The sequence below is a fragment of the Castanea sativa genome, chromosome 8 (assembly GCF_040712315.1).
Source record: "Castanea sativa cultivar Marrone di Chiusa Pesio chromosome 8, ASM4071231v1".
In the NCBI taxonomy this organism is placed as follows: Eukaryota; Viridiplantae; Streptophyta; class Magnoliopsida; order Fagales; family Fagaceae; genus Castanea; species Castanea sativa.
Window position 1 is genome coordinate 44,102,416 of NC_134020.1, and position 11,575 is coordinate 44,113,990.

Below are 11,575 nucleotides of genomic sequence, written 5' to 3' on the forward strand. Positions count from 1 at the left end.
TTAGTGACGAATTTTTTCGTCGCTATATGTACTCGAAAATAGTTTTAGGGACAAAATTGTTCGTCACTAAATATGATTTAATAAACTGAAGTGTTTTTAGTGACGAAATATTTTCGTCACTAAATAGTATTTTTAGCGAGGAAAACATTTAACGACGAAACGTTTTCGTTGCTAAAAGTTTTTTTTTTAAAAACAAATCGGACTTTTAGCGACGAAATTTTTCGTCGCTAGGACTTTTAGCGACGAAATGAGTTTCGTCACTAAAAGTTCGATTTCGTCGCTAAAGGTTCTTAGTAACGAAAAATTGGACTTTTAGTGACAAATTTTTTCCTCACTAAAAATACATTTTGTTGTAATGACTCACAAGATCGTTCTCGATTTCAATGGGAACCAAATTGATAGGACGTCTCCCTATGACCACTTCCCACACTCACTGACCCCTCTGCAAGCTCTACGTCGTCTCTTTTCCGACGCCTACCTCACGCCTCTAACTCCAGCTCTCTGACCAATTTCTGCAGACGTTCAAGCTCTTCGTCCCTTCTATCAGGACATTTGTGTCCAGATGCGTCGGACATTGTTCGATATGTTTGAAACCACCCCCTCCAAGACCAGACTGCTCTTCCCCCTGCTCATACCCCTTATCTTCTTGGCTCTTCTGCCTTCTTTCTCGCCAACTAGATCCCCAAGAAGGTCCTCCAGAGCCACTTTCAGCATAACTTCCTGATTGTCTTTCAGACATTTTCCTTGTTTAGGTCTTGGCAGAACTACGGCTATGTAGGAGATCCCCACAGACGGCACCAATTGTGCATACCCAAAATTCCTTTAATGGACCAGGTTTGGAATTGGGCTTACAACTTATTTGTATGGCAGGCTTAGAGTTTCCTACTAAGGGTAGTTCTTTACCAAGTATTTTAATTACAAATCTCAACTCTCATGAACTTCCCTTTTCCTCTCTTTAAGTTTCTCTCTTTAGATAGTACGCTCTCTCCTTCTATCATTCTATGTTTCCTCCCCCCAATCAACAACTCCTTCTCTTTACTCCCTCATCCTAATTATAGCTTGAGGTTGGTGGGGTGCCCATGATTAGCTTCTGGTCTCACTCGTGTGGGTGGGGTCCAATATGATTACTCCTGATAAGGAATATGCTCCATTGGAAACAGTGGTAATGGCATTGGAACTGATTCTTGCCTCCAAAAGATTGCTTGGCAGCGATACTCTCCAAGGCAATATTGAGCTGCCAATGTCATTGGTCACTACGAGCAAGCACATCCCTGATCAAGTCATAAATGACCGGTATGGGCTTGTCTATCATGCATTCGAAATGAAATGGGCTTGCTATGAGGTTTGGGCTCGGTTGTGATCCTAGAGAATGCTTGGGCCAAGGCCCAAGGCCCGTTAGGCTTGCGATTGTACCCCGTACAGTTATCATATAGGATTTGCATGCCTAGCTAGCACGGTGATTTGCAGTAATTGTATGTGAGACTCACATATTAGGGAAAGAATCAGATGCATCCGATATATGTATCCTCACATATACTAGTAGCTTTCACTAGTTTTATCATATAAGATTTGCATGCCTAGCTAGCATGGTGATTTGCGGTAATTGAATGTGAGACTCATGTTTTAGGAAAAGAATCACATGCATCCTATATATATATCCTCACATTTATCCGATATATTGTTACTAGACCGACTTTAACTTCTTTGAACGTATAGATAAAATTCGTCATAGTTCAATGGTGTTCATGTTGGACTAAATTAAAAATGATGTTTTAATCCTAATAAATTATATTAACAATTATGAAAAACATTGTGTATGTTTAGCGATGGTGTTTTTGTTTTGACATGAATTGATGGATGGGAACCTATTGCATGCAAAGGTAACAAATTCACAATGTGAACATAGGAAACAAGTAAAAGTGTTATATGACAAGGCAGCTGAATACTCGCCAAAAAGGAGAAAGAAAAACAAAGCCATGGCAGCTGAGTGGAGCTCTTCTTTTCTTTGATTGAAGAGAAAATTGCAAAAGCTCTCCTACTTCTCCTACAGAGACTTGCTTTAGACCTTTGTCAGAATCACCAAAATACTAAAGGGAATATGCCCCGAACTCCAATGCAAATGACTTCTCCACCACCAAAGATTTTGCATGAAAAACAAATATAAGTGCCCACTTTCCCATGAATCTTGGTGCTTTTCCTGGCCTCTTTCATTCCCTCTCTCTCCCCAAATATATAATGGCCTTTCTTTTGTGTTCCACTTTGTGTGCACTGTCCAAATAAAGTGACACCCTCTTTTTTTTCTTTCTGCATTTCATGGACATGCATGCGGATCATGACATGTTTATTGGATGGCTTGGAAATGTACATCAACTAGGAAATTTCTGCGTAGTTGTTCATGGTTTAACATGATAAACATTACGACTGTCTGAGGTTATGACTTATGACCATGCACTCTTCACCCATGGTTCAGTTTCTACGTGTCAAATTGCACCCCACAAATTCATTTGCTTTAATTTTGACATGTAAATAAACTAATGCATTTGCATTTGGTGCCAACTTGCTGATATGAGCTTAACTTTACTAGAAGAGAAAAAGGTAGAAACTTTCAGTTATAAAGACACATGGTAGATAAATTATGCAGGTGGGTTGCCCATTAACCTCCCACTTAGCACTTACAGCCTTGACCATATTAAGCCCCTACTCTCTCATGCCTATCCTAGCACTAGGCCTCTTGATCCAAGACCCTTGACATTAAAGTGATTGCTACTCATTTTTCATTTTTTTTTTTTGAATTAATTAGTTAAGTGGTTTTGTTTTTTGGGGTGAGATGCTTCAGTAACAGGAACAAAATGTCATTCACACTCTGACAAACCTACACTGTAAATTCTTAATGGATATAATTATTACTCTAATGAACAATGTTTTTAATAATAAATTTTACACCTTGATAGTTTTTAGACCCCTAAACACACAATGTTAAACCAGATTTTAAGGACAAGTTCTTAATTAGGTCAATTATATATGCAAGCCTTAGGTTTAAGGGTATATCAATCACATCATTAACATAGGATATAATGACTTAGAAAAATTAATGAAACAATCCAGTTTTAAGGTAAAAACATGGGGAAGTGATCCCAAGAAGTACAATCCACCATATCAAATAGAAGTTTACAATCAAGAATATGAATTTGTAGTAAATTTAACTACAATTATCAAGTTTAGCTCTGAAACCCCCAGACTTCTATGATGTGTATCTGCTCCAACATGAATCTCCAGTTCACATTTTAGATCTCTAATATAGACCTCCTGTTTACGACTTGAAGACTACCCTTGAAGGTTTAGATCCAACACCTTTGATGACTGGTATGTGGCAACTTCAGATCTACCAATTCTAATATAATGTAGATTGATTTTCCAGTAGTGACTTTGAAAGAATGAGGCACAAAACCTTTTAGATCTCAAAAGAGAAGCTCCAAAGTCTCTTCAAAACGTTTCTTAGGGTTTTCTTTATATACTTAGTGAAGTAGATTTGAAACCTTAATCATCTGATGGGCCAATGAGTGGTTGGGTTGAAATTAAAATTTTGCAGAAACATAGTATGACTGATGCAGAAAGCAGTTTGAACAATTGAATTATCTTTTTTCGATTGGTCGAGCTTGGCATATTTCAAAATCCTGAACCTGCAACTTTCTTGTTCTTGTATTTTGACTTGTAACACCTTGAACATTGTTTAATCATACCTATAGACTTAATAATCTATGTCTAAACAAGTTTGTACTCACAGTTTACTAATTATTCTAAACTTTTAAAACCTAACACAACTTTTGTGTTGCCAAACTATTATGGATTTTTATTTGAACCTATCACTAACATTATTTTATTGTTAACCATTTACAATGTCATCTTAACAATTGTGAAAAGATTTGCAAAGAAGATAATGGTTATAGTCGTTTTTTATTTTATTTTTAGAAACAAGTTTGAATTTCTTTAAATATTTAACTATTTTCTCGAATTTGTGCAATTCTCCCGTTCCATGCAATGGTTATAGACTTTTTAAACTTCTATTCATATGTATGGCAACCGCACCATTTCATTAATTAATGCATTATTGCTATAGATTTCCTAAAACAACCAATAATAACGTGGTAGACGTTTAATTTGGTAGATCGAAGTGGGCTATTCGACTTTAGCCAAGAAGCCCATCATTGTACCCCCAACACACCTGATTTATGAAGTACCGCACTACCTAGTGGCTTTCAAGCGAATTTTGTTTTGTACTTCTCTTCACACTCTAGCTAGGTTTCTAATCAAACAAACCATGATCACTCTTTACTCACCATGCTAGATATCCAAGGACACTTTGTGCTGTCAAGTCAAAGGACAGTAAATGCTGATTCCTCACTGAACCCAGCATATATGCTTTGATAATATATAAAAAATTTACAGCTTTGTGGATGGTATAATCTTGTTCGTTCATCACCACTTTTTGGTTTCAGTAAGTCTACTGCACAATATTCTTTACAAAACTGTTGTAATTGGTGCATTAGTAATGGATTCGGTGAGACTGAACTGACTGATGTTGTTTCGTTCAATGAAAATGTTTTGTTATATTATATGATAAAATGGTACTTACTCTTTAGCTTTTCATGTAATTTGCTTATTATTTTTTTGGTTGAGAAGTATATAGTTTCTGTGGGAGTCTTTTGTGGTGTATGAATTGTCCAGAAAGTCTAGACACCTTATTCTTGCCACAGCTATAAATAAGGAAATAGTTGATCTATCTGAAAGTGATTTTTCACTATTTAAAGACGATTACTATACAAATTATGGTGATGGTGTGATTCTAGAAGAATTGATATGTATTTTGATATTGATTCATCACACAAACCATTAAACCAGAGAATTCTCTGTGCAGTAGTAGGGATGTGCATTAGGATCCGTTTTGATGTGATAGAGAAAACTTAAAAAGGTAAAAAGTTAATAGGTTAAAAAAAATTAACTTTCAATGTCAAGCATTGAAAATGTTATTGCATGGGTCTATAATGGAACCCGATCTCAATCCGGAACCACTTATTTGAAACCAATAAGTCTACTGCACAATATTCTTTACAAAGCTGTTGTAATTAGTGCATTTTAGTAGTGGGTTCGGTGAGACTAATGTTGTTTCGTTCAATGAAAATGTTTTGTCATGATCTCACCCAAAAAAAAAAAAGTTTTGTCACGATAAGATTAGTCTTTATCTTTTCATGTTATTTGTTTATTAGTTTTTTGACTGAGAAGTGCTTGTTTGGTAAGTTAGTTTATACAACAGTTTTTTTGTTTAAATATTGAAAATTGCGGAAAAAAAAAAAAAAACACATTGTGTTTGGTAAGGGATTTCATTTAGGAGTGTTTTAGTTACGTTTCTTATTTTAGTATGTTTAAATACTGAATTTAGAAAACTTTTCCTATTAGTTTTCAATTTTCAAAAAATATTACTCAATGACACTTGTAAATATAAAAAAAAAAATGTAAGACCCACTTGATGAGACGGAACATAACAATATCTCGCTCTCTCTCACATGCACACCTCATCTTTTTCTTTTTCTTTTTTATTCTTTCTTCTTTCCTCCCTTCTCTCTCATGTGTACTCTTCTAATAAATATTAATAAAACAATAGTACTTATTAGAAAGTTATCACTTAAAAAAAATATAATACACGTGTCAAACATACAATTATATCATAATTTAAAATATTTTGTTTAAAACATGGTACCAAACATTTTTTTTATTTTTTACATTATGAGTACTTTAAACACGTATTTTCACAACACTTTATAACACAATTTTCACATCATTTTGAGCAACAATACTTGAAAGCTACTATCAAATAGACCCATAGTTTCTATGGGAGTCTTGTGTGGTGTATATATTGTTCAGAAAGCCTAGAGACATTACTTTTATCACAACTTTGATATAATTGACTATAAATAAATGAGAAAATAAGTTAATAAATGTCACTACTCAAAATTGATTACTTTAGTGAACTTTAGTGAAATGTGACAAAAGTCATGACAAATGGTGCGGTTCTAAAAGAAAAGAACTAATATTTTGGCATTGATTCATTGTGCTAACCATTAGAAGAATTCCCTCTATGCAGTAGTAGACTAGTAGGGGTGTGCATTAGGATCTGGTGTAGCAGCAAGAGTTATTGCATTGTGCAATTACCATTTTGATGTGAGAGGGAATACTTAAAAAGGTAAAAAGCTAATAGGCTAAAAAAATTGATTTAAGGATTAAAATTAAAATTAAACTTTTTGACTAATTTCAATGTTAGGCATTGAAAATGTTATTGCACACACAGTCGTACAGTGTATATATAATGACATTCAATCACAATCTGAAACCACTTCTTAGAAACCAATTGGGATAGGTCTGACGGAAAAGAAAGAGGTCTAATTTGATATCATCAAATAGATTCATATCTTAGGTTGAATATATTCTGTTGATTACTCAAAAATACAAGAGTTTAGTTTGAACCTAGTGCTCCAATGTATTGGATTTGACACAATTTGATCACGTCTAAAATTGACCTCATGTCCTTATCATGTCTACTCAAAAAGATGCATTTTTCCTGTTTGCTTCCTCCTCCCCCCACCCAAAAAAAAAAAAAAAAAAAGCTTTATCAGCAGATGCATTATGTATGCTAATTATCATGGTTTCACCACCAAGACCAATTGCAGCGGATGTATTATAAATAAAATACGAAATAATTGGAGCTAAATGTTATGGACCAACAATCGAGCCAATAAAGAAAAATAGTGAACATGTTGGATCTTCTAAAGGCAGGCCAAAGTTGATATACTAATCTCTTTTATGGATGATTGGCAACCAAAAAAAAAAAACTGACATCTTTGTGATTTCACCTTTTAGGGCAGTCACATAGATATATAATATTATTCGTGGTAGTAAACGTACGTTTTTAATTTTACAATAAATAAGCTGCAAGCACTATCATCAAATGTTGAGATGGCCGAGTTGGTCTAAGGCGCCAGATTAAGGTTCTGGTCCGAAAGGGCGTGGGTTCAAATCCCACTCTCAACATTAAATTTTTCTTAAATTTTTTTTTTGTATCCATTTGATTGGAAAACCAAAAAATGCCCATTCCTTTTTAAGCTACTTTATGAAGTTTAGAACTGCCAAAACTCTCAGTGCCATATTGTAAGAAACAGAAATTAAAAACGTTTTCTTTTTAGAGATTGAGTAGTGCAAGGTTGAAAATTTTGAAACTAAAAACGTTTTCTTTTTGGAGAGGAGTAGTGCAACAAGGTTGAAATGGATAAAAAATTGAGTCCTTAGAAGTACATTCGGAGAGGGGTAGCCAACATTTACTACTCACCTGTATTCTTTTTATCAATAATTGAGTCCTTAGAAGTACATTTGTGTAACCAGAAAATGTTAAACTAGAAAGTGAACTCTAACAAGAAAAACCCATTTTCAGCCAAAATAAAATTGGGGGATCACTACCTTCACTGCATCTAAGTCATGTTTTTATTTCGTTCAATTTTATTTTTGGGGTCCAAGCTTCGCTAGATTTCACATGCTCCCATCTGACCTAATCTGGGTCAATAGATTTGAGCTGAGTCTGAAGATAGGAGCCCACGTTCTTTGGGTCAGGTGAGGCACTTTTATGCTCAAGCGGACCCTTCAAACTTGCTTGGGCTGCTAAATCGGTTATATTGTCATCACTTGATCGACCCCGCCCGACCAAATTCACTCAAATTATTGTGCAAGTTAAGAAGTCTAAGGCCCAAAAGTAAAACCCAATATGCTTGCTAATCTAAGTGGAGAAGTCTAAGCCCAACTGCCAAGCGCAAATAATTACACAACAACACTCACAAACATAAACAAAGTCTCTCTTTTTGATAAACCACATAAACAAACACTCTCGTAAACGCAAACTATCTCACAAACATCACACACACAAACTCTCAATCTCAAAGCCTCAATACACTCAATAGCTCTCTCACACTCATACAATGAATGAGCACTCAAAACTATTTTTCGAAGAAGCTCACTTCATGTTATTTTAAGAGCTTTCTCCTCCCCCATTGAGAGGACCCTTGATAAAAGCCACAAAATCATTTGTAGACAATAAAAACTATGTATCTTCTCTAATCCTAGAGCGTGACTTTCAGAGAATACGATTTGCTTACCTTAATAAATAAATAAATAAATGAGGAAGAACGAGACATGACCGGTTTTGGCACATAGGCGACTAAAGCCCCTAAATAAAAGGTTTCATATTATATTATATTTTCATTAAGGCTTATTTACCCTTTAACTTACATTAAAAAATAATTAAAATTAACTAATAAAATGCATTGAATATTAAAAAGGCACTGTAATTCAAAACACGGAAAATTAGTACACTTTTTAATGTTTAAACAATAGATAAAGAGTCTATAGACTCTAGACATCATCACGTCCATTTGTGACTTTATTTTTTAAAGCTTTTTTTTCAAACGTTTTATTTAGTTTTATTTTTCCCATTCCTATTGGGACCTTTTTATTATTATTATTATTATTATTATTATTATTATTATTTATATTTCAAGTAATTTATTTGCTTTGTATTGTTTAAGTATATTTTCATTAGTTACCTTTAAGAATAATCTCTTTTTGTATTAGCACTTGTACAGGGTTGGGACCCAGGGTCATTGAGCCTTGGGCCTTGGGCCCTGGCCTTGAGATACAGTGTCTGGCCCTTTTCCATTTGGACTTGCAATCTCAATCCGAATGCCCATTGAGACCTAATATGAGCCCAAAAGCTGTAACGGGACCATTTTGTCTCGAATGTAAAAAATGAGTCCCTCCCCCTGATCTATCTCAACTTGAACGGCTGCGTGATTGCTCGACAGTGCGACGTCACGACTTCCCAGTACTTCCTTATGGAATATAGTCGTTGAGCAGTCCTCTAAAGATGGGAACCAGTTTCAATGCCATTACGGCCTACCTCAACAGAATACCCATTTAGGGACAATGGAATTGGACCGCCATCAGAAGGTAATCATAACCCCTCCATTTATCTCCAACTATAAATAGGGCGATAGAGTAAGAAAAAGGGGTTGACAATAGTAGGGGGAGGACAGAGAGAAAAGAGTGATTGTTTCAAGGAGAGAGAGAGAGAGAGAGAGAGAGAGAGAGAGAGAGAGAGAGAGAGGCTTGCATCATCTAGGGTGAGTGGCTGAGTCTCCATGCGAAGTATCACCCATAGTAGGAAACCCAAAACCCACGATACAAATAAATTGTGAGCCCAAAAATAGTTCGAGCATGTTAACAATATTTTTGGCACACACAATTGGGGCCGTTTGTGGGAATTTGCTACAAAGTTGTGGTTCTGCTAAGACTTGAACAAGAAAATGTTTGGAGGTCAATTAGGGAGTTACGCTGAAAGTGGCTTTGGGAGGTCTTCTCGGGGATCTACCCAGCAAGAAAGAAGGCAAAAGAGGCGTGACGATAGGGAGCATGAGCGGGAAGAAGAGCAATCTGGCTTTAGAGATGGGTCATACCAAACTTACCAGACAATGTCAGGTGCTTCAGAGCATTGGCGTTTTGATGAGAAAGGCGAGAAACTTGAGTGATTACGTAGGTTGGTAAGAGATTTGGAATTGGAAGCGAGAGGGAGGCGTCGAAGAAGAGGTCATGGGGAACGCGAAGAAGGGTTGGCCAGTATGGAAGGTCGGTACAGAACCGGGTCTCGTTAGTCCGGTTCCCATCGTCACCGGGATCACTCACGTTCACGGGAATATGCAGATATGGGTTCAACTTCCTCAGAAGAGTGACAACCCCAGAATGCCGCTATGGACGCTATGAGCCAAGTGTTGCACCGAGCTGCTCGATTGCCATTCTCGGGGGACATTGAGCAAGCCCCTATGCCAAGCAGAATTACGCGGCTGCCATTCAACTCTCACGATGGGAAGACGAACCTAGTAGAGCACATAAGCCATTATATCCAGATGATGTCTTTGCACACCCATAACGATGCGCTAATGTGTAAGGTATTTCCTTCGAGTCTCGGGCCCACTGCATTGAGGTGGTTCAATGGATTAAGGAAGGGCTCGATTCATAGTTTTGCTGAGCTGATCCAGGAGTTCGGTGTCCAGTTCATGACCTGCAGTCAGGTATCGCAGTAAGTAGATGCGCTGCTATCAATGAAAATGGTAGCTGGGGAAACCCTTCGCAGCTACACTAGCTGGTACTGGGCGCTTTACAATGAAATTGGTAGGGGCAACGAAAAAATCGCAGCAAGCACCTTTTGACTGGGATTGCCCGAGGATTCCGAGCTCTAAGAGTCATTAACAAGAAGGCCTCCTGAGGATATGAGGCAGCTGATGAGGCATATCGAATAATATAAGTAGTTAGAAGATGACTGACTCCAAAGTAAAGGTAAGGCCCTAGTTGTAAGTAATCCTTGACAAGGCAGTTTTCAGCCAAGGCCCCAGAAGGATTTAAGGATTCAAGAGTCGGGAGCACGGGTGGGGGGAAGTGAATGTGGCGTTCAAGGAGCCGGTGCATAGGATCGTGGATCAAATCAATAATGAGTCATACTTCCGATGGCCAAACAAGATGGGGGGTGACCCGTGGAGGAGAAATCAGAACCTATACTATACTTACCACAAAGATAAGGGGCACACCACCAAGTAATGTAGGGTGTTAAAAGATCATTTAGGGCAGTTGGTGAAGGCGGGATATTTGAAAGATTTCATGGTGGACCGTAGGAATTAGGAGGCTAGGCTGGATGCTGGGACCTGAGGGAATCCTCTTCCCTCTCCACTAGGAGTGATAGAAGTCATTCATGCAACTTCAAATGGCACGCTAGCCATAGTGCCGGTGGGAAGTTGAACGGATGAGCGACCCTTCGAAAAGAAGCTAAAGTACACTCAGGAGACCATTGCCTTCGACGATGATGATCTGGATTGCACGATTCAACCAGACGATGGTGCTTTGGTGGTTATGACCTGGATAAATGGTTTCATAGTAAAGAGAGTGATGATAGATCAGGGGAGTGGTGCCGAGGTGATGCATCCCGACTTGTTCAGGGGGCTTGGCCTAAAGAATGAAGATCTCTCAAAGTACAATATGCTCTTGGTGGGGTTTGACGGCTAGATGGTGATCCCAGAAGGGCAGATTTCCCTTCCCGTGAATATGAAAGGAAAGGAGGTGATGGTAACATTTATAGTGGTCGCTTTGTTTTCTCCGTACACGACGATCTTTGGCAGGCCATGGATTCATGCAATGGGAGCGGTATCATCCACCATGCATGTGAAGGTCAAATTTCACATTGAGTAAGGTATCGTTATAGTGTGGGATAATCAAGTGGTCAGGCAATGCTTAGTAGCCACAGTTAACCGGGATATCAAGCAAAAAGGGTCGACTGAGGAGGCTCATTTATAGCAATCATAGGAACCTCGAGTGGAAGTGGGGGCTAGTGGCGCTGAGGATTTAGTAAAACTAAAGATACTACCAGATGATGACAGGAGTTTTCTGATAGGAGCAAGTATGAAGGACGAAGTGAGGGCGGAGACGCTGCTAT

At 37.6% G+C, this 11,575-nt stretch overlaps 1 non-coding gene across 1 annotated transcript; it reads left to right on the plus strand.

The window, feature by feature from the left end:
* The first annotated feature begins 7,002 nt into the window (after nt 1-7,002).
* On the plus strand, nt 7,003-7,083 carry TRNAL-AAG (transfer RNA leucine (anticodon AAG)). Its single transcript has one exon. It is a non-coding gene; the product is annotated as a tRNA-Leu (tRNA).
* The last annotated feature ends 4,492 nt before the right edge of the window (nt 7,084-11,575 follow it).